A 24,139-nucleotide genomic window follows, 5' to 3' on the forward strand; every position below is an offset into this window, starting at 1 on the left:
ACAATAAACAATTAAATAAAGAAACTTAAGGCAAAGAGGGGAAAGAGCCTTTTATGTGCCTACATAGGAAAACTCATTTCTTTAAATCCTCCTGTCAACTGTTAATGAGGGGTACTATTGCTGCCATTTTATAGATGAGGAAACTAAGGCATGGTTGATTAACTTGCCCAAGTTCAGCAACCAAATAAATGGCAGAGTCAGGCTGGGGCCTGTGTCATTGGCTTCCACAGCCCCAACATGGCGCCTGCCTCGGTAAAGTGCTGGAACTGCTCACTCTGTCGCAGCTTCTTGAATTCTTTGTAGACTTCCAATGTTCCCAAACACACCATATGGCAAAGCCTGGATAATTGGAAATGGGGGCAAATTATCCACCTTTGAAATCAATTCCAGCACCTGGTAGGTGAAGTTGTGAGCCCCAGTCCCAAAGATTACAAATACCTTCCTTTGCAGTTGCCTTGGTAAAATGACCCCTGGTCAAGAAACTAGCCCAGGGAATGCAAGCATTGCGCAGACACAAGAGTAACAGGAAGAGGTGTCTGACCTGAAACCTCTCACAAACACAAGTGTTTTTCTTAGGGAGTTTCCTCCCCCTCAGCTCTTTCGGGCTACCGTCCTGGTGACCTGGACAGATTCCGTGGTGCCCTCTGTGGGAAGAGCAGGGAGCTCCTCGGTGACAGGGAGGAAGCCAGAGCAATGTAGGGAGGGGGCTGCTGGAATGAATGGAGTGAGGGCCCACAGCCAGCTCATTTGCCCAGGGGCAGTTTTAGCAGCAGTGTGCAACTGGATAACTGAAATCTGGGATGAGTGCTGGTACACAAGGAGTGGCTTCCAATACAAACAGAGAAGACTACACCAGCACCCACTGTGCCTGTTTCCCTCCATTGCCAAATCGTCCAGGGTGTCTGGACCCGGCCCCCTCCATAGAAAGAGCTGGTCCATTGGCACTGCTCAGAAGGCCTGAGTCAGCAGGATCGGAACCGGGTCTTGGTAGAGGATGGAGACGGAGTTACCCTTTCCGCCAGGGCCAGGGAATGAGCAGAGCTTACCTGAGCCCTTCACTTATTCATCCAAAGGCACTGGCTTCAGGCTGAATGCTGGGGGGCAAGGATGAACCACACAGACACAGTCCTCTGTGGCCTGTGCTCTGGATATAGACCTGGTTAGATGTCCCTGCCTTCCAGGAGCTCAGTCATGGTGATGATAGACATGAAAGCGCCCACTTCAGTACAGCGAGACAAATGCCATGAGGCAGATTCATTAACAAGGAGCAGAGGCACCTGAAGCATAAGGAGGGTCTTGCTTACTGGTGTATTCCAAGTACTTGCAACAGGGCCTGGCACACAGTAGGGGTGCAGTTAGCACATCTTGTTACTGCAAGGAGTTAGGCGATTAGGTCGAGGCATTCTGGGCAGATGGAACATCATGCACAAAAGCAGGGAGGTGCAAGAGAGGGGCGACCCATGCAGGAGACTAGAAGCAACTCCAGAGAGCATTGCCTTGGTAGGCAACAGTAGAGTGGAGGCTACAGACTCTTCTCAAAGGCCTCTGAAGTTGGGAATACCTTGCTGAAGTTCACACAGTCTTTCAGCGATGGATTTCAGAACCAGAGGCATGGGGACTTACAGTTCACAAGTGTATTACACCCAGACCCGACACTGGATCATTACCATTTGCATGCATATACGCTGCCTGGCCCAGTCCCATCCCACTAACAGGCTATGAGAGTCTTTACCGACCCATTTTACAGATGAGTAAAGTAAAGTTCCAAGAGGAAAATAGGTGCCTAGGTTCACACGGCTTGTAAGAGGCCAGGCAGGGATTCAAAGCCAGGTGATCTAGGACATTCCACGCTCCCACACTCCCTGGAGTGCAGCTTAAATTTGAGATGGTGGGGTGGGAACAAGGGCCAGGTCTTTGTATCCAGCTGTTCATACACAACCAGAACTCCTTGGCTCCTCTCGCCTTTGGGGGATGTGCTGTCAGTCATAGCCTCCTGTCACAGGGCATGAGGTGGCTGCTGCGCCCTGTGCCGGACCCTGGGAGCTGAACATGCAGGGTAAGCCCTGTCGTGCCCCCACGCTCCCCTACCCCACCAGGCAGTGACCGCAAGCTGCTGCGTAGCCATGGCTGGCAGGTCTCCAGGAGACACCTGTTTTGCATTGCAGACCCCTGTGGCTCTCTGGCAGTGACTGTGTTTGTTTTGGGGAGGAGGGTGCAGGCTGGGAGGAAAAAGCCTTTTCTGCAGGTCTGCAAGGACCTGGGATTGCTGAGGAAGCCGCAGACAGCCCTAAAGGGGACAAGAGAGGCGAAGGCACCTCTGGAGCAGCAGTGGACAATGGCTGCTCGCCTGCTCCTCACCCCTCACTAGTTGGGCGGGTGGCGGGGTTTGAGGGGGAAATGCAGTCTCAGCAGCAGAAGGAGATGAAATCTGCTGAGGCCCAGCCCTTACAGAAGCCTCCCCTGCTTCACCGCCTCCCCTCGCAGCTGTTCACTTATTGGTTCATCCATTCATTCAACATTCCAACATCCACTAAGGAGCCCACTACTGTTCAGAGCCCTGGAAGTACACAGATGGATCAAACATGCCCCTGGCATCAAGGGACTTCCAGACAGGTGGGGGAACACTGAAGGAGGGGACCAGCCGTGGGATGAGCACTGTGACTGAGGGCAGCAACAGAGGGCTGGGGGAGGCATGCAGGGCTGGAGCAGCTAATTACTGGGGACCAGGTCAGTCAAGGAAGGCTTCCAGGAAGAGGGGGCACTTTGCCAAATCTTGGAGGTCAAGTACAGGTGGAGGAAAGTAGGAAATAACATTTCACAGAGGGTGATGAAATGGAAGCAGGAGAAATTTCTGCACATTGGCTGAATGACCAGAAAATCCACAAAGGTGGAGAAGGGCCCATTAGGGAAGCTACAGGACATGGGCCAGTGGTGGGCAGGGTCAGACTGGGAGGGCTTGCACCCCCTCTTCTAATGCCTTCCCACCTGGCTCTTCTCCTTCTCTATTCAAACTCACTTCACAGTTACCTTCTCGTCTCTTTTCTCCTCCCCATTCTGTTTCATACCCTCCCCAGTCCCTATCCTGACTGTGCTCATGAGAGGCACAGTTGAGAAAGCTCCAACTATGTCTCAGGCACTAGCCAAAGCACTGTACACAGTTTAACGTCTGCACTTAAAACTGTTCTATGAAGCAGGTACTGTTTTCCCATCTTGCAGATGAGAAAACAGACCCTGAGAGGTTAAGTGATTTGTTCAAGACCATGCACAGCTCCTGCAGAGCAGGGTCAGAGATGCATCCAGACCCAACAGATGGTGTTCAGGTGTCATGGACCAAGTCCAGCACACAAGGACAGGCTCCAGGACTCCCCTGGAAGTTGGTGGGCCACAGAGGTGAGAAGAGAGAGCTCCACAGGCCCCGGGCAGGCAGTCCAGATAGGCCAGGAACCCCAGAAACCCTTAGAAAGTGAGTCTGAAATGCTGGGTGCTGAAGTCCAGGATATTCCATTGAGATTCCAGCCTATCTTTCCTGCCACAGTGAAAAGCCATTCCCTCATATCTGAGGATGGGTGGGTGTCAGGCAGCAGGCTGAGAGGCTATTATCTCTGTCACTCACGGGACACTCCTCCCAAGTTCTAATGGGCTAGAAACCAGCGTTCTTGGCCAGGTGCAGTGGCTCACGCCTGTAATCCCAGCACTTTGAGAGGCCAAGGTGGGAGGACTGCTTGAGCCCAGGAGTTTGAGACCAGCCTGAGCAATATAGTAAGGCCTTGTGTCTATAAAAAATTAAAAAAAAAAAAAGGCAAGCCTGGTGGCATGTGCCATGTGCCTGTGGTCCCAGCTACTTGGGAGGCTGAGATGGGAGGATCCCTTGAGTCCAGGAGTTTGAGGCTGTCGTGAGCTATGATTGCACCACGGCACTTCAGCATAGGTGACAGAGTGAGACAGTGTCTCAAAAAAGAAAACAAAAAAAATAAGAGCAAGAGAAACTAGTGTTCTCACCTCCCTCTTGTCTTTTCCTGAACAAATCCTCCTGAATTCGTTATGATCTATGACACACATGTTGGCCCGCAGGTGTGTGCTGCTGGGGAAGGGCTTTAGACTCAGGTTGGCTGGGTTTGGTTGGTTGTTTTCATGAAGAAGTGCTCTTTCCCATTACAAAGCCTCTTAACATGTGCTGTCCTGTCTCATTCTTGCAACAGTTATTATTCCCATTTTGCATTTGGAAGAGCTGAAGGTCGGAATAAAGTAATTTAGCAGTCAGAGATGCTACCTGGATTTAGAAAAGAAAGCCTCCTATGTACTCTGCTTTTAAGGCCCATTCAGAACGTCACCTTCACTCTACAGCCTGCTGTGGTTCCTTGAAGTGCTCCGAGTGGACTTGAGACTCTGGCAGTACCACATTGCATGGAAGGCAAGGGTTCACCTGTCTGTCTCCGTGGGTGGGCTGTGAATGCTTTATGTGTCTGCATCGCCAGCTCCTTTCTGGCAGTCCTGCACATGGCAAGTGTGCTACAATTGCGTAGCAAGTAGAATAGGAAAACATTAGCCACCATATTTGGAGAACAGACTGTCTGTCAACAATGGTGACACAGAGAATGTGATCCACCCTCCGAGTTACATGCTATTAGCCACGTTTTACAGAGAACAGGCGCAGAGGGACCTGTCCAAGGTCACATAGCTAGTACATGGCATGGCAGAATCTGAATCCATGTCTATCTGATTCCAAACACAGTGGCCTTCACTGCTATCCCATCCATAAAGAAATTCTTGTTGAGTTTATTAATACCCCCTCCCTCCTTCTCTTCCTTTCCCCCAACTCAGGCAAGCAGGGGTGGAGGAGACCACGTGGAACTGTGCACCTAGATAATAATCAGGAAGCCTGGCCATAAGCCAAGATAAGGGCAGAAAGAAAGGACTCCAAGCTCTTCATGCCCAGCCGGCCTCATACCATTCTATGCCCCCATGCAGACTGGGGGAAATCAGCGACCAAGGTCCAGAGTCAGGGCTAGAGGTAAACAAATCCAAGAACTCGATCTGAGCCATAGTCTGGGCTGTGGTTCCTTCTGCCTAGGCTGACCAAAAGCCAAGGGATTTGGGAAGCTCAGCTCTAGGTGGCCCCAGAAAACCACATCAGGAGCTAACAGATGTTCCTTCCTCCTCTCTAACCTGGAGAATCCTTGCTCATTCTTACAGGGCCTGTTGGGATGTCACTCCTCTGAGGTGTCTCCTTGGAGCTTAGTCACTCCCTCTTGGGCTCCCGCAGTCCACCAAGCTGCCCACTGTACAATCATTGTGTGTTGTGGTCATCTGCTTTATTATAGGTCTCCCCAGTTCGTGCAGGCAGAGTGCTCTGTGCTTGTTAAACGAATGGGTCAATAAAGGAATAAATGGGTCAGTGAATAAGTGAATGAATAGACAATTACATGAACAAATGAAAAAGGAAGTAAATAAATGTACAGATGAGAGGATAAAAGAGAGCGAATGGAGTAAGTAGTGGCTGGCTGGGCCAGTGAATGAACTGCATGCGCTCAGCCCTCCCCATGGTGAGCTATCCAAGGAGACTGAAACATCTCTTAGCCATAGAGGGCTCCAGAAATCTAAGGGGAGCCAAACAGCAAAGTCTATCTTAAAAGCTGCCTGGAGCTGTAGTACTATTCCAGTTGGGGTTAGCAGGAAGCAGAGAGGAGCTTCCTGCCTTCAAATCTCTCCAAGGGAAGTTGGAAAAAGCAGCTCGACTGCTGGTTGGGTTCCACCTTATCTGCTGGCTGACCGTGGGGAAATCAGCACCTCTTTATGGACTTTGGTCTCCCCATCTGTAAAATGAGAGGATTGGGCTGAACTAGACAGTTCGTGAGGACCATCTAGTGGAGCAATGCACAGGGCAAGAGTTCTAAGGAGGACATCACTCAAAGGAGGAGAACTTGCATGCCCAGGTCAGTTCCCGTGCCTGAGCTGCATCACTGCTCCAGTCAGCTCCTGTCATGCCCTTCCAACAAGGCATGCTAAGTACACAGCACTGCATGCCGAGTGCTCAGAAGGAGGGATATGGTAAGGCTTCCTGGAGAGGGGGGTGCTGGTGCTGGGGCAGGAAGGAGAGGGAGGATGTAAATAGGAGGAGAGGGGTTGAGAGGGCTCCTGGATGTGGCACTGAGCATCAGGGATTGTTCCTTTAGGTAATGGGACAGGAGATGAAAGAGATCTAGGAACAGACCTGCCTCAGCTTCCTGAACAGACTTTACACAGAAAGCTCAATTACCTTTGGAGACATTGATCTGCTACTTTCTAGTTGTCTGTGAGACTTTGGTACACGTATAGTAAGATGAGACTCATTATGGCACCTGTATCATAGGGTTTTCCTGAGGATCGAGTGGTGAATGATGCCCAGTGCCTGGCAGTGTACTCAGTGGCTCTGTGAATCAGAGGCAGGTGTTATCATTATTCTTGTACAGTGAAGGCAGTGAAACTCAGAGAGGGGAAGTGATGTGCCCAAAGTCACACGGCAAGTCAACCCTACATTTCTGGATGTCCTGTCCCCGGCTCAATCCCCGTCAAATTAGAGGTCAAGAGGGCTACAGGTTGAAGACAATGGCCTCTCCTGTCCTCAAAATGATGCATGACCTAGACCACGTGACTCTGAATCAGCACACTTTCCATCCAAAAGAGTGTTTCCCCATTCAGGTGGCCCTGGGGAAGCTGGGTGTTTTCCCCTGGGGGCAGCCCCATTGACCCTGCCCTGGGTTGCTGCCTCTTTGGAAGCCACTCTGGAAGCTGAAAAGCATTCTTTAGCCTGGCTCTGAAGTGAGGAAACCTTGGTCTTCTGAGCTGGAAGCAGCCAAGATGTGCAGTCAAAACTCAGAGAAAAACGGAATTTAGCCACTGGTCAAAGGTCCCTGGCAGTGCCGGTCCCTGGCAGTGCCTGTCCCCTGTCCTGAGCTGTAACTCCCTGCAGGGCAGGGACCCTCTTTTCCTTATTGGTGTTTCTACAGTGCTGAGCACAGGGCTGCATACTTAACAGGTACTTCAGGATGAATGAATGAATGACACTATGGGAGATCTGGAGGACCTCTTAGACATCATGTGATCTATCTCTTGTACTTCATGAATGCCCTGGCAAGGGGAAGGGGCTTTCTCAAGGTCATACAGTCAGTGATGCACACAGAACCGCAATCCATCCTCTTGGACTCCTCTCGGACTATAGTGTTCCTTCTGCTGCACAACTGCCTTGACTATGGAACTACCCATTTTATTAAGGAATTTAGAAACATCTTTGAGGTTTGCACTCTCAACTTGCTGCACCATACTGGGCCTAGACACACACTCACTAAATGTTTGTCAAACTGGACCACAGACTTTCATCTGTGCTTGGTGCTCACTGAAACCTTTCCCTGACACACCTGCACCCTTGCTGGTCTCTCCCCAACTTCAGACTCCTTAGGAATGACAGGTCATGGTAGACCAACTGCTGGGTCAGAATGGCCTGTGAATTTCTAGAAGTGGAGATGTTTTCTGGGCTGGAGACGATGATCTCCAAAGACACAAATATGCAGGTTGCCTCTGCTGCCAGGGCCAGCAGTTGAGAAAGACGAGTCCCCAGGTGGGGCTGGTGGGCAGAGCAGAAGCTTCCCAGGCCCTTTCCAGATTCCTTCCAACAACCATCAGACTTCCAAAGGGTCTCCAGACTGTGACACACACAACTTTCATGACAAGAGAGGAAAAATGAAGTCACTGTTTCCTCCAGGCATCCCATATGTCTCTCTCTTCCCGCCCACCTATGTGACGGTGTCTCTGCTGTATTTTAGAACTGGATTATTCTGTGTTTGTATTTTTGTTGTATGTTGCAAAAATGCTTCTGAGAATCTGATAATGCAGGGCTCAGCAAAGCCGACTGTCTCTAAAACCCTTTTTGGCTTCACGACCTTTTATTGGCAAAGCACCTACTATGTGCGATGGACTGTGCTAGAAATTCTGATGCAATGCCAGGAGACTCTGGCCGTCACCCTTGGATCCTCAGCATCTAATAAAGGACCCTGAATCCAAATACATAATAGTCACTGAATAAGTGACTGTAAAGAAAATTAGGGGATCTGACATGTATTGAGTACCTAATATAGGCTAGAGTCTATACAAGCTCACTAATCCATAACTTAACTAGAAAAGTAGGTCCTGTGATCCCCAGTTGACAAGCAAGGAAACATGTTCAGAGAGGGAAAGTAAGCTGTTCATGGTCACACAGCTAATGAGAGGCAGAACTGGGGTGCAGACTCAGGGCTGTCCATCTACAAAGCCCAAGCCATTTCTGCCATCTGTGCTGCTGCAGTCCTCCAGGTCTCTGTTTAGCCAGCGGAATGATTAATATCTACACTCTCTCATCTGGTTCCCCAGATAAGCAGCAGTGTGAGCTGGCCAGGGGGAGAGGGATCCACGCTGTGACTGACATGTACCTAGCCTACTGCCATGGAGAGTGACTACTTGCTATCTCTACCAAGAATAACAGAATCAACAAGCCTTGGCCCCGGCTCCACAAGAGGCCAAGAGCAGGACTGAGTGGGTGACCAGGGTCAGGGCCTGGTTGGAGGCCAGGTAGGAATCACTGGGGCCAGGTCAGGGCTAAAGCTTGTGGTCAAGGACTCTGAGTGGTCAAGGTGGGTCATAACACACAGCCTAAACCTTGGCTTCATCAGCACCACACAGAATCTAGCACAATTAAAGAAAACCAGCCAGAAATGTGCCAGGGGTGGAGTTGCATGGGCCTGGGCTGCACTCTGGCTTCGCCTGCCACTGGTTGGGTAAGCATGGGCATCTCCCTGGGTCTCTCTGAGCCTCAGCTGTCATCTATAAAATAAGATAATGATATGCACCTTTAATTCCTTCCTTTCTTCACCTCCCAGATCCGATCACACACAATGCTCTGTTGATTCCACCTCCTCAATGCACTCAAATCTGTCCTCTTCTGTTCATCTCCACAGCACTTCTTCCCCTGGAAATCTAGACTTATTTCCTAAGTTTCCACATCTACTCTGACTTCCCTCTAGGCCATTCTCTGCAGTCCACCGATGGTGTGCTTTTCAAAAGAACAAATCTTCTCATGGGACTCCCTTGTTTAAAACCCTTCAAGGGTCCCTAGTGCCCTTCAGCTAAAATGAAAGATCCTGAATGGCCTTATAAAGCTCAGGGTCTGACCTCGGCCTTCCTCTCTGTCTCAAAGAGGACCTCCCTTCCTTGTGCACTGCAAGGCATGTACGCGGCTGCTCCCTCTGAGCCTCAAATGCGCCAAGGCCTTTCCCACCTCAGGTCTTGACACTCGTGGTTCCTTGGCCTGAAACCTTCCTCTTCACCACCTTCCCCTGCTCAACCTGCTCAGCCTTCAGGTTTCAGCCTGAGTGTCACCTCCTCAGAGGAGCCCCCTCAGGCCTTGGTCTCAGGCCAGGCCCCATGCCAGTCATTCTTACATGCTCTGTCCTCCTCCTTCTCTGTGGGATTCATCACCCTAGTAATTAGACAGTAATGCATTCAGGCAATTACTTGTTCAAGATGAGTCTCACCACTGGATTCTCAAGAGGGAAAGGAATGGGAGCAACTTGGTGGACGCAGTATCTTCAGCACCTAACTGTGCCTGGCATAAAGTCAAGGTTCCATGCAGCCAATTTACGGGATGAATCAATGAATCCTGCCCATCCCTGACCACTGCACAGGCTGCTAGAGGATCTTGGGAAAGGATGGCGGAGAAAGGGATTTTTTTCATCGTAACTGGCTCTTCAGATGTGGATGACGGTTAATTTTATGTGTCAACTTGGCTGGGCCATGGCATCCAGATATTTGGTCAGACAGTATTCTAGATGTTTCTGTGAAGATATCTCTTTAGATGGGGTGAACATTTAAATTAGTAGACTTTGAGTAAAGCAGATTACTTCTATAATGTGGGTGGGCCTCATTCAATCAGTTGAAGGCTTTAAGAGAAAAAGCCTGACCTCCTTCCAGGGAGAGGGAATTCTGCCAGCAGACAACCTTGGACTCTTCCCTAGGTCTCCAGCCTGCTGGTCTACCCTGAAGACTGTGGACCTGCACCTTTAAAATCTTGTAAGCCAATTCCATGAAATCAATCTCTCTCACTCTCTCTCTCTCTCCACACACACACATACACACACACACACACACACACACACACACACACACACACACACACCCTATTAGCTCTGTTTCTCTGGAGAGCCCGACTTATGCAGGTGGCCTGAGATTTATGGTCTAGAATGTTCCCGGTCTTTATTCAGCCTTCAGTATCACTCAAAGGGGCAGCTGCAGAGCCTTGGGTCTATACCTAGGATTCAAGGGGAAGCTTTCACTCTGCCACGGAATATGTGGGTGGCCTCCCCCATACCAGAGTCCCTGTCCAGGTTCCCACAAGTGGAAAGGGAGTCGCAGTGAAATTCACCGGCTCAAACATCTTGGTTGCTTCCAAGAACTGGACTCAGAAGAGCAAGGTTTACCCCCTTCAGAACCATCTGAGGAATGATACAGGCTCTCAGGCAGATCAAAGCAGAACACAGTATAGCAGTGCATTGTGAACTTAAAACTTTTCAGTAGGGCTGAAAAGCTCTTCTCCCCAGCTGACACCCGATGCTCAGAATGTGGACTCCTACCCTGGTACATGGTCCCTTAAGGAATTCAAGCCGAGGCTGCTTTCTCTGAGAACAAGAGGAGCAGCAATTGGGTAACACTGAATGATGTAAAATGATCCTATTAGCCGGAACAGATGCACCCAGCCCTTTCCGTCCCCTGCCTAGTTCCCACCTTCTCAGACGACCCCCAGCTGCGGAGGGTGCCAACAGAACCCAGAGTAGACTGCTGGACAAACGACGTGGCATTTTCAAAGCAGTAATTTTGCCTGCTGTTAGCCTGAAAGAGGAGTGGAAGTAAGCAAGTAGAGGACACATAAGTTCAAAACCTCTTCCCACCACTCTGCTTGCAGTCACTTCTCTCAGTGAAAGAAGCTTCCTCTGGGGCCATCCAGGGCAGAGGACCAGTGCTCCCGCTGGCCTGCCTGGGGGTGGGAAAGGTGCAGGGAGCTATCCCTCACCCTTTCTTAGTCATGGTCCTTTAGCGACTAAGAACCTATTCCTGTGAGAAGGGCAAGTCTCTGTCTGCAACCAGAGGCAGGGCTTGGCTCAGTGTGGGGCCAGGGTCAACTGTTAGGCTGTGACCGCCAATGCCTTTGATTCCCGGGAAGTCACCTAGCCCAGAAAGTAACTGAATCTTTCTCTTAATATTTCCAGCAAACTGATCAAGCCTTTTTGAAACTCAGTCCAGAGATCTCACCTTCTCTACCTCCTAAGGTAGGAGAGAAACTCTCATGATTCCAGTTTCGATTAGTCTGACTTCCAGTCGTTCTTGTTACTCTCCCTCAAAACATCCCTATCCCATCCTCTGGTGTCCTTACACAGTTTCATGAGGATCGTATAGAAAATAGACTTTAAAAACATATTAGCACTTCTCAGAGCCTTTTATCCTTCATAAACTAAGAATTCAAAAAGTATTAAGGAATTAAATTGAAAAAAGAAAGCAAAGAACAAGGATATGAAAGATTTTTTGCATTTTATACTGAAAATAATTCCAATTAAGATTTTACTTCATGAGATTCAAGAACTGACCTCCAAAGAAATGAGAAAAAAATCTCTGTAGTGTAATAGCATCAGCAAGTAACATTTACTAAGAACTAATCACTTAGCAAGTTCTGTTTTATATACTTTCTATCATTTAATCCTCACTAAACAGCCCAGTGAGGTAGTTTCTATTATCTCCATTGCACACAGTGTTGAAGATGCTGGAGCCTCATGCTCTGGTTTGGTTTAAATTACATCTCAGAGGACACAGTTTGTCCTAAGGAGTAAATCTTTCTCTCAGCGTTCAAGAGATGGAGCTCGTCTTTCTTTGAGCACTTAATACATGCCAAGCATAGGCTAAACAGTTTACAAGCATTATTTTGTTGAATTCTTACATCCATTTACAAGTATCATTGTCCTTTCTTACAGAGACAAGAAAGAAATGTCTTGAAAGTCTAGGCTGCCATGGTGCAGGAGGAGAGGGATTAAAGAAGAGGCTGGTATATATCTTCCTTTATTTATATCTTTATTTTCTTTCAATACATTTGGTAGTTCTAGGATAGAAGAATTATACCTCTTCTGTTCAACTCTTCCCTGTGTCATTCGTATAAGTGTGATGCAAATGTTATAATCATTTAAATTTTATGCTCTATTTGTTTTTGATACACAGAAATCTAATTGACTTTTATATGTGGACATAGTATCAAGTGACTTTGCTAAAGTCACTTGTTTATTTTTTTAATTTATTTTTTTAATAAGAGATGAAATTGTATGTATTTACTGCATGCAACATGATGATTTAAAGTATATAAACATTGCAAAGTGATGAAATACAGCACATTAAAATATGCATTATGTCACGTAGGTATCCATTTTTGTGGAACAAACACCTCACATCCACTGTCAGCATTTTTCAAGAGTACAGTATCATGTGATTATAGATCTCTTAAACACATTACACTTGACTTGTGCAATAGATGTCTTAAGCTTATAACTCCTACCTTCCTGAATTTTTCTGTCCTCTGACCAACATCTCCCCAACCAGCCTGCTGTCCCCACCAACCACCCCAGCCCCAATAGCCCCACTGTACTTTCTACTCCAATGAGATCAATCTTTTTAAGATTCCACCTATGAATGAAATCATGTGGTGTTTGTTTTTTTGTATCTGTCTTATTTCACTTAACATAATGTCCTCCAGACTCATCCATGCTGTTGGAAATGATTACCTTTTTTTTATGGCCAAATAGTATTCCATTACATGTATTTACCATATTTTCTTTATTCATTCATCCATTGATGGACACTTAGGTTGATTCTATATCTTGATTATTGTGGAAAATGCTGCAATAAACATGGAAGTGCAGATATCTCTTCAACACACTTACTTCTATTCCTTAGGATATATACTCAGTAGTGGGATAGTTGGATCATTTGGTAGGTCTACTTTTAATTTTTTTGATAAAATTCCATATTGCTTTTCATAATGGCTGTACTAATTTACATTCCTGCTCACTGTGAGAGTTCCTTTTTTCCACATCCTACTCAATACTTGTTATTATTTTTAATAACCTTTCTAATAGGTGTAAGGTAATATCTCATTGTGGTTTTGATTTGTATTTATCTGATAATTTGTGAAGTTGAGCATTTTTTCATATACCTCTTGGCTATTTGTATGTCTTCTTTTAAGAAAACGTCTATTCAGGTCCTTTGCCCACTTTTAGATTGGGCTATTTGTTTTCTTGCTATTAAATTGAGCTCTTTATATATTTTTGGTGTTAATCCTTTATCGAATGTATAGTCTGCAAATTTCTGTAGGTGGTCTCTTCACCCTGTTGATTGTTTCCTTTACTGTGCAGAAGCTTTTTAGTGCGATGTTTCCATGTGTCTATTTTTGCTTTTATTACCTCTTGAGATCATATTCAAATTATCATTGGGCAGACCAATGTCATGGAGCTTTCACCTCACATTTTCTTCTATTAGTTTCATAGATTTGGGTCTTACATTTAAGTCTCTAATCCATTTTCAGTTGATTTTTACATATAATGTGATATAAGGGTCCAATTTCATTCTTCTGCATGTAAATATCCAATTTCCCCAGCATCATTTATTGAAGAAACTGTCCTTTCCTTATTCTGTGTTCTTTGCACCTTTGTTCAATATGAGTTGTCTGTAAATGTGCAGATTTATTTCTGGGCTCTGTATTCTGTTCCATTGGTCTATGTGCCTGTTTTTATGCAGCACCGTGATGTTTTGGTTACTGTAGCTTTGTAGTATATTTTGAAGTTGGGTTGTGTGATGCCTCTTGTCTCATCTTTTTTTTTTTTATTATTGCACTTTAAGTTTTAGGGTACATACGCACAATGTGCAGGCTTGTTACATATGTATCCATGTGCCATGTTGGTGTGCTGCACCCATTAACTCCCTCGTCATATGAGGGATAACTCGTCATATCCCTCCCCCTCCCCCCGCCCCACAAAAGTCCCCGGAGTGTGATGTTCCCCTTCCTGTGTCCATGTGTTCTCATTGATCAATTCCCACCTATGAGTGAGAACATGCAGTATTTGGTTTTTTGTCCTTGCGATAGTTTACTGAGAATGATGATTTCCAGTTTCATCCATGTCTCTACAAAGGACATGAACTCATCATTTTTTATGGCTGCATAGTATTCCATGGTGTATATGTGCCACATTTTCTTAATCCAGTCTATCCTTGTTGGACATTTGGGTTGGTTCCAAGTCTTTGCTATTGTAATACTGCTGCAATAAACATACGTGTGCATGTGTCTTTATAGCAGCATGATTTATAGTCCTTTGGGTATATACCCAGTAATGGGATGGCTGGGTCAAATGGTATTTCTAGTTCTAGATCCCTGAGGAATCGCCACAGTGACTTCCACAATGGTTGAACTAGTTTACAGTCCCACCAACAGTGTAAAAGTGTTCCTATTTCTCCACATCCTCTCCAGCACCTGTTGTTTCCTGACTTTTTAATGATCACCATTCTAACTGGTGCGAGATGGTATCTCATTGTGGTTTTGATTTGCATTTCTCTGATGGCCAGTGATGATGAGCATTTTCTCATGTGTTTTTTTGGCTGCATAAATGTCTTCTTTTGAGAAGTGTCTGTTCATGTCCTTTGCCCACTTTTTGATGGGGTTGTTTGTTTTTTTCTTGTAAATGTGTTTGAGTTCATTGTAGATTCTGGATATTAGCCCTTTGTCAGATGAGTAGGTTGTGAAAATTTTCTCCCATTTTGTAGGCTGCCTGTTCACTCTGATGGTAGTTTCTTTTGCGGTGCGGAAGCTCTTTAGTTTAATTAGATCCCATTCGTCAATTTTGGCTTTTGTTGCCATTGCTTTTGGTGTTTTAGACATGAAGTCCTTGCCCATGCCTATGTCCTGAATGGTAATGCCTAGGTTTTCTTCTAGGGTTTTATGGTTTTAGGTCTAACCTGTAAGTCTTTAATCTATCTTGAATTAATTTTTGTATAAGGTGTAAGGAAGGGATCCAGTTTCAGCTTTCTACATATGGCTAGCCAGTTTTCCCAGCACCATTTATTAAATAGGGAATCCTTTCCCCATTGTTTGTTTTTGTCAGGTTTGTCAAAGATCAGATAGTTGTAGATATGCAGCGTTATTTCTGAGGGCTCTCTTCTGTTCCATTGATCTACATCTCTGTTTTGGTACCAGTACCATGCTGTTTTGGTTACTGTAGCCTTGTAGTATACTTTGAAGTCAGGTAGCGTGATGCCTCCAGCTTTGTTCTTTTGGGTTAGGATTGACTTGGCGATGCGGGCTCTTTTTTGGTTTCATATGAACTTTAAAGTAGTTTTTTCCAATTCTGTGAAGGAAGTCATTGGTAGCTTGATGGGGACAGCATTGAATCTATAAATTACCTTGGGCAGTATGGCTATTTTCACGATATTGATTCTTCCTACCTGTGAGCATGGAATGTTCTTCCATTTGTTTGTATCCTCTTTTATTTCATTGAGCAGTGGTTTGCAGTTCTCCTTGAAGAGGTCCTTCATGTGCCTTGTAAGTTGGATTCGTAGGTGTTTCATTCTCTTTGAAGCAATTGTGAATGGGAGTTCACTCATGATTTGGCTCTGTGTCTGTTTTTGGTGCATAAGAATGCTTGTGATTTTTGTACATTGATTTTGTATCCTGAGACTTTGCTGAAGTTGCCTATCAGCTTAAGGAGATTTTAGGCTGAGACGATGGGGTTTTCTAGATATACAATCATGTCATATGCAAACAGGGACAATCTGACTTCCTCTTTTCCTAATTGAAAACCCTTTATTTCTTTCTCCTGCCTGATTGCCCTGGCCAGAACTTCCAACACTATGTTGAATAGGAGTGGTGAGAGAGGGCATCCCTGTCTTGTGCCAGTTTTCAAAGGGAATGCTTCCAGTTTTTACCCATTCAGTATGATACTGGCTGTGGGTTTGTCATAGATAGGTCTTATTATTTTGAGATACGTCCCATAAATACCTAATTTATTGAGAGTTTTTAGCATGAAGCGTTGTTGAATTTTGTCAAAGGCCTTTTCTGCATCTATTGAGATAATCATGTGGTTTCTGTCTTTGGTTCTGTTTATATGCTGGATTACATTTATTGATTTGCATATGTTGAACCAGCCTTGCATCCCAGGGATGAAGCCCACTTGATCATGGCAGATAAACTTTTTGATGTGCTGCTGGATTCGGTTTGCCAGTATTTTATTGAGGATTTTTGCATCGATGTTCATCAGGGGTATTGGTCTAAAATTCTCTTTTTTGGTTGTGTCTCTGCCAGGCTTTGGTATCAGGATGATGCTGGCCTCATTAAATGAGTTAGGGAGGATTCGCTCTTTTTCTATTGATTGGAATGGTTTCAGAAGGAATGGTATCAGCTCCTCCTTGTACCTCTGGTAGAATTCGGCTGTGAATCCATCTGGTCCTGGAGTGTTTTTGGTTGGTAGGCTATTAATTATTGTCTCAATTTCAGAGCGTGTTATCGGTCTATTCAGGGATTCAACTTCTTCCTGGTTTAGTCTTGGCAGGGTGTATGTGTCCAGGAATTTATCCATTTTTTCTAGATTTTCTAGTTTATTTGCATAGAGGTGTTTATAGTATTCTCTGATGGTAGTTTGTATTTCTGTGGGATCAGTGGTGATATCCCCTTTATCATTTTTTATTGCATCTATTTGATTCTTCTCTCTTTTCTTCTGTATTAGTCTTGCTAATCATCTACCAATTTTGTTGATCTTTCAAAAAACCAGCTCCTGTATTCACTGATTTTTTGAAGGGCTTTTTGTGTCCCTGTCTCCTTCAGTTCTGCTCTGATCTTAGTTATTTCTTGCCTTCTGCTAGCTTTTGAATGTGTTTCCTCTTGCTTTTCTAGTTCTTTTAATTGTGATGTTAGGGTGTCAATTTTGGATCTTTCCTGCTTTCTCTTGTGGGCAGTTAGTGCTATAAAATTCCCACTACACACTGCTTTGAATGTATCCCCTCTGGTATGTTGTGTCTTTGTTCTCGTTGGTTTCAAAGAACATCTTTATTTCCGCTTTCATTTCATTATGTACCCAGTAGTCATTCAGGAGCAGGTTGTTCAGTTTCCATGTAGTTGAGCAGTTTTGAGTGAGTTTCTTAATCCTGAGTTCTAGTTTGATTGCACTGTGGTCTGACAGACTGTTTGTTATAACTTCTGTTCTTTTACATTTGTTGAGGAGAGCTTTACTTCCAACTATGTGGTCAATTTTGGAATAGGTGTGGTGTGGTGCTGAAAAAAATGTATATTCTGTTGATTTGGGGTGGAGAGTTTTGTAGATGTCTATTAGGTCTGCTTGGTGCAGAGCTGAGTTCAATTCCTGGGTGTCATTTTTAACTTTCTGTCTCATTGATGTGTCTAATGTTGACAGTGGGGTGTTAAAGTCTCCCATTATTATTGTGTGGGAGTCTAAGTCTCTTTGTAGGTCACTCAGGACTTGCTTTATGAATCCGGGTGCTCCTGTATTGGGTGCATATATATTTAGGATAGTTAGCTCTTCTTGTTGATTGATCCCTTTACCATTATGTAATGGACTTCTTTGTCTCTTTTGATCTTTGTTGGTTTAAAGTCTGTTTTATCACAGACTAGGATTGCAACCCCTGCCTTTTTTTGTTTTCCATTTGCTTGGTAGATCTTCCTCCAACCTTTTATTTTGAGCCTATGTGTGTCTCTGCACGTGAGATGGGCTTCCTGAATACAGCACACTGATAGGTCTTGACTCTTTATATCCAATTTGCCAGTCTGTGTCTTTTAATTGGAGCATTTAGTCCATTTACATTTAAAGTTAATATTGTTATGTGTGAATTTGATCCTGTCATTATGATGTTAGCTGGTTATTTTGCTCGTTAGTTGATGCAGTTTCTTCCTAGCCTCGATGGTCTTTACAATTTGGCATGATTCATGATTTTGCAGTGGCTGGTACCAGTTGTTGCTTCCCATGTTTAGTGCTTCCTTCAGGAGCTCTTTTAGGGCAGGCCTGGTGGTGACAAAATCTCTCAGCATTTGCTTGTCTGTAAAGGATTTTATTTCTCCTTCACTTATAAAGCTTAGTTTGGCTGGATATGAAATTCTGGGTTGAAAATTCTTTTCTTTAAGAATGTTGAATATTGGCCTCCACTCTCTTCTGGCTTGTAGAGTTTCTGCCGAGAGATCAGCTGTTAGTCTGATGGGCTTCCCTTTGTGGGTAACCCGACCTTTCTCTCTGGCTGCTCTTAACATTTTTTCCTTCATTTCAACTTTGGTGAATCTGACAACTATGTGTCTTGGAGTTGCTCTTCTCAAGGAGTATCTTTGTGGTGTTCTCTGTATTTCCTAAATCTGAATGTTGGCCTGCCTTGCTAGATTGGGGAAGTTCTCCTGGATAATATCCTGCAGAGTGTTTTCCAACTTGGTTCCATTCTCCTCGTCACTTTCAGGTACACCGACGAGACATGTATTTGGTCTTTTCACATAGTCCTATATTTCTTGGACGCTTTGTTGGTTTCTTTTCATTCTTTTTTCTCTAGACTTCCCTTCTCACTTCATTTCATTCATTTCATCTTCCATCGCTGATACCCTTTCTTCCAGTTGATTGCATCAGCTCCTGAGGCTTCTGCATTTTTCACGTAGTTCTTGAGCCTTGGCTTTCAGCTCCATCAGCTCCTTTAAGCACTTCTCTGTATTGGTTATTCTATTTATACATTCGTCTAATCCTTTTTCAAAGTTTTTAACTTCTTTGCCTTTGGCTTGAATTTCCTCCTGTAGCTCGGAGTAGTTTGATCGTCTGAAGCCTTCTTCTCTCAATTCATCAAAGTCATTCTCTGTCCAGCTTTGTTCCGTTGCTGGTGAGGAACTGTATTCCTTTGGAGGAGGAGAGGCACTCTGCTTTTTAGAGTTTCCAGTTTTTCTGCTCTGTTTTTTCCCCATCTTTGTGGTTTTATCTACTTTTGCTCTTTGATGATGGTGATGTACAGATGGGTTTTTGGTGTGGATGCACTTTCTGTTTGTTAGTTTTCCTTCTAACAGACAGGACCCTCAGCTGCAGGTCTGTTGGAGTTTGCTAGAGGTCCACTCCAGACCCTGTTTGCCTGGGTGTCAGCAGCGGAGGCTACAGAACAGCGAATTTTCGTGAACTGCGAATGCTGCTGCCTGATCATTCCTCTGGAAGTTTTGTCTCAGAGGAGTACCTGGCCGTGTGAGGTGTCAGTTTGCCCCTACTGCAGGGTGCCTCCCAGTTACACTGCTCAGGGGTCAGGGACCCACTTGAGGAGGCAGTCTGCCTGTTCTCAGATCTCCAGCTGTGTGCTGGGAGAACCACTACTCTCTTCAAAGCTGTCAGACAGGGACATTTAAGTCTGCAGAGGTTACTGCTGTCTTTTTGTTTGTCTGTGCCCTGCCCCCAGAGGTGGGGCCTACAGAGGCAGTCAGGCCTCCTTGAGCTGTGGTGGGCTCCACCCAGTTCGAGCTTCCTGGCTGCTTTGTTTACCTAATCAAGTCTGGGCAATGGCGGGCGCCCCTCCCTCAGCCTGGCTGCCGCCTTGCAGTTTAATCTCAGACTGCTGTGCTAGCAATCAGCGAGACTCCATGGGCGCAGGACCCTCTGAGTCAGATGCGGGATATAATCTCCTGGTGTGCTGTTTTTTTAAGCCCGTCAGAAAATTGCAGTATTAGGGTGGGAGTGACCCGATTTTCCAGGTGCTGTCTGTCACCCCTTTCTTTGACTAGGAAAGGGAACTCCCTGACCCCTTGCACTTCCCAAGTGAGGCAATGCCTCGCCCTGCTTCAGCTCGTGCACAGTGCGCTGCACCCACTGTCCTGCGCCCACTGTCTGGCACTCCCTAGTGAGATGAACCTGGTACCCCAGATGGAAATGCAGAAATCACCCGTCTTCTGTGTCGCTCATGCTGGGAGCTGTAGATCAGAGCTCTTCCTATTTGGCCATCTTGGCTCCACCCCCTATTCTTAAAATTCGTTTTTGATATTTTAGGTAAATCATATGTTATCTACGAATAATAAAAATGGGATCGTTCCTTCTCAAAAATAAAAAGAAGAGGCTGGGTCCCTGCCCTCTCAACTTCTTACCATGTCACAGAGGAAAAGGCACTGAGGCCTAAGGATAAGACTGGGGAAGTAGGCCGGGCGCGGTGGCTCACGCTTGTAATCCCAGCACTTTGGGAGGCCGAGGCGGGCGGATCACGAGGTCAGGAGATCGAGACCACGGTGAAACCCCGTCTCTACTAAAAATACAAAAAAATTAGCCGGGTGTGATGGCGGGCGCCTGTAGTCCCAGCTACTCAGAGAGGCTGAGGCAGAAGAATGGCGTGAACCCGGGAGGTGGAGCTTGCAGTGAGCCGAGATTGCGCCACTGCACTCCAGCCTGGGCGACAGAGCGAGACTCCGTCTCAAAAAAAAAAAAAAAAAAAAAGACTGGGGAAGTAAAATCTCATACATACAGCAGCACAGCTCCAATAGTGCATTTGCCCCCTTCTCTGCAGATCTGCCTGGGACAAGTCATGGCTCCTGGGGGCTCCTGGGGACAAGGTGTTCCCAGCATCTGGGCAGGAGGAAAGGCTTCCATCCCAGAGGCTCTTGCTCCCAGGAATGAGTACTTATGCTTCAACCCTACTTGATCTGCCAGGGCTCTCCCACTTTGCAGGAATGTTGGTCCTGGCTGTGCCAAGCACTCTGTCCTTTTATGACCCCTCCCTTGCATCCACCTAGACCACCTCCAGATCCTGCCATGCCGTGGGATAAGATCTGGTGGCAGGCCTCCTTCCTGTTGAGAAGGGCAGGCATTACTACCCAATGGTTGTGGGTACAGAGGGGTTGGAGAGAATGGGGAGGGTTGAGGATAGGGCATAGTTTCCAAACATTTTTTAAAGGAAGGAGGCCAAGAGGAATTCCCTGGGGCATGCAGCACCACAGACTGGTGCCAACTACTCAGCCCTGTTCCCTTCCTCTCCAGCACAACCTTTCTTCCTTGCTTCAGAGAGCTCATCCTATAGTCTTTGCTAAGCGCTGACTGTGTATTCGGCTGAAGGATGCAGGTTCAGTATACATCCTAGTTCCTAGGTTCAAGAAGTAGGTTAAAAACAAGATCCACCCACAAACAAGTCCATGCAGCATACATCTATACACAGGCACTACGGTAGGCAAGTGCTGGATTGTATGACGCAGGCCAAGTTCACAGAAAGGATTGATGGAGGTGAGTGGGAAAGCTTCCTTGAAGACCTTTGGAGGGTCTAGCAGGACTAAGATTGAGAATGGCACAAGATAAGAGGTCATTCTCGGGAGGGGGACCTGCATGACTGAAGGTGAGGACAAAGGCTGAGCTGGTCTTGGTGAAGGCCTGGCACAGTGGCCCCAGGGCTGGGTGTGCTGAGACCACCAGAGGTGCTGGGTGCAGCCTTCCTGCTCTGGCTGACTCAGTCTTGCAGCCCCGTTTCCCTGACAATATGGTAAATACAGAGCCTATAAATCCATCTGCAAACATCCACTCTTCAGTGCCTTCTCCCTTCCAAGCCAACAAGCCCAAAGCCATCCCATGGAACGTGAGCCTGCCAGTGCCAAGCACTATGGAGCTGGCTGCAGGCACGTGGACAGGCTTCCGGGCTGAAGCTGGCTCCTTCTCAGGAGCACCTCCCTCCAGAGAGCCCAGGCCTGTCTCAGTCTAACCAGGCTGCAAGTGAGGGACAGACAGATGCTCCAGCAGCCACTAGCAGCGGAAAAACACTGAGGCCACAAAAAATCGCTCCACGTTTGTCAGGAGGGACCTCCCCATTAGGGGAAATATGGGGGCCATCCATTATGGGAGGTGCCTACTAAAGAGGCTGATCCCCAGTGTGCCAAGAAGAAGCTGTTAAAGGGGGAAAGACACCCTGCAAGCCCTGTTCCTCTCTGAGCCTCTGATTCCTCATCTGCGAAATGGGAGACATTCTCCTTGCCCTGATCTCCGCATAGAAGCTGAATGGAATGGAAAAGAATTGCAAGAATAATCTTGGCCTGAGCAAGACCTCTGCTTCTCTCCCCAACAAGAGTCAGTCTTTCTGGATAGGGGGACCCTTGGAGAGGGTTCAGCTCTTGGTATTCAAAGTGCAGTCTTGGACCAGAAGCATAAGCATCCCCTGGAAGCTTGTCAGAAATGCTGACTCTCAGGCCCTACACTAGAACTTCTGAATTGGAATCTGTATTTTAACAAGATCCTCAAGTGATCCATGGGCACAGTAAAGTTTGAGAAGTATTGTTCTAGTTCATGGTATGTAACCCCTTCATGTTATCAGTGAAGAAGCTGAGACCCAGTAGAAATAAGTCACTTACAGGAAGTCACACAGTAAATAAGTGGTAGACATGGGCCCAAGTAGCAGTGAAGTGCAAAGGAAGAATCACAGGCCCTGAAATCAGAGCTACTTAGGTTCAAATCCTGCCTCTGCCATAACATACTCTGTGGCCTAGGAAGAAAGCTAACTAATTTCTCTGAACTTTGGTTTTGCCACCTGTAAAATGGGTATAATAACAGCTATCTTTTAGGATTAATGATGAAGATTAAAATGAGATGATGCATCAGATGCCTTGCACTGCATGCATCTCATGTTTGGTGTTCACAAGCTTTGCCTTCATCTGCACTCCACAACCTCTAAACTCCACAGCCCATGATTATTGGGCCCAAGAATCCATGAAAAGACTGCTTTTCTGCCTCCAACAATGCAGACACAGTTGCAGAGCTGAGAAGGGAAAGGATAGGAAGAGATAGCAAGGCTCTTAAAGTCTAGACTGACTTATCCTTTAAATTCTGAAGAGTTCCCAGTCCAATCCTCTAGCAAAAAGTCAATCTGCAAACATCACCAGTTAGTGTGGTGCCTTAGTGTACTAGCACATAGCCCACGCTCAGTACTCGTTCAGGCTCACATCCCTCATTTTCACGTGTCTGGATTCTGGTCATTCTTCAAGGCCCAACCTAAACATCATGTCCTCTGAAAGTTCATGACTAGATCTCCTGTTAGAATTGATCTCCCAGGTAAGACCCTAACTGCTTTAACATAACTTACAAGGCTATCTACCTCTCAGCCTTGCATTCTGACCCTAGATTAGACAATTTGCAGGTCTCTGGGCACAGATGATTCTTGCCTCAAGGCCTTCGCACATGCTGTTCCCTTTATCTGCAATACTCTTCTTGTAAAGCCCCCTCTATCTCATTCCTACCCAGCCTTTATATCTCAGCCTAGATGTTAATTTAGACATACATTTTTCCTGCAGAACTGGGACTAGGATGAGGCAAGCAAGGCACCTGGAGCACAGAATTTAGAGAGGTCCTGAGTCTCATGTGCCAACCCTGCACTTGTGTGACTTGGAGAGAGAGAGCCTCCTTAAATTTTGAGTCCTAGGTGCCTCCTTTGCCTCTCCCTGGTCCTCTGGATATCTCCTTGAATACCCTGCTATTTTAGAGTCCCTGCTCTGTGCCATCCCCTGGTCATATTCTTTACTTAAGAGGACGCTGATTGCCTGAGTGTTTATCCGTCCTCTCTCTGAACTGTTAAGTTCCAGAGCCAGAATACTTCTGCCTGGCTCCCCATTTCATTCTCAGAGCCTGGCAGAGGGCAGACATTGAATCAGCACTTGCTGGATGTGCATAAAAGTTTGATCTCCCTCCTCCTGTGCTCTCAAATCCCACTGAAGGACCCAGTGTCCTAGCACCTATCAATCTCTCCCTTCTGCTCCACAAAACTGCCCTCATCTGGCTGGACTGCACCCCCAGGGGCCGGCCTTCACTTTGCATGCTCAGAACTCAGCCCAGGACCTGGCAGAGAGTGGGTGCTCATGTGCATTTGCTGGGAAGGGTTAGCACTAGAGGAATGCTGTAATGGTGGGCAACGCACGCTGCTCGGATTAAACCCAGTGTGGACAACTCCAGCAACATCTTCATCTTCCTCTTCACCTCCAGGCTCTCCCTGCCCAGCTCCTCTTTAGCCAAATGGGTCTGTCAGAAACATCTCACTATCTCTAGTTCCATGTCCTGAGCCAAATACCCTTTCCCAGCCC

At 46.3% G+C, this 24,139-nt stretch overlaps 1 protein-coding gene across 1 annotated transcript in view; it reads right to left on the reverse strand.

The window, feature by feature from the left end:
* TRABD2B (TraB domain containing 2B) overlaps window positions 1-24,139 on the reverse strand; it is a 243,874-nt gene that overhangs the window by 148,790 nt on the left and 70,945 nt on the right. The window lies entirely within an intron of this gene.

This window comes from Hylobates moloch, unplaced genomic scaffold (assembly GCF_009828535.3).
Source record: "Hylobates moloch isolate HMO894 unplaced genomic scaffold, HMol_V3 SCAFFOLD_8, whole genome shotgun sequence".
Taxonomy (NCBI): domain Eukaryota; kingdom Metazoa; phylum Chordata; class Mammalia; order Primates; family Hylobatidae; genus Hylobates; species Hylobates moloch.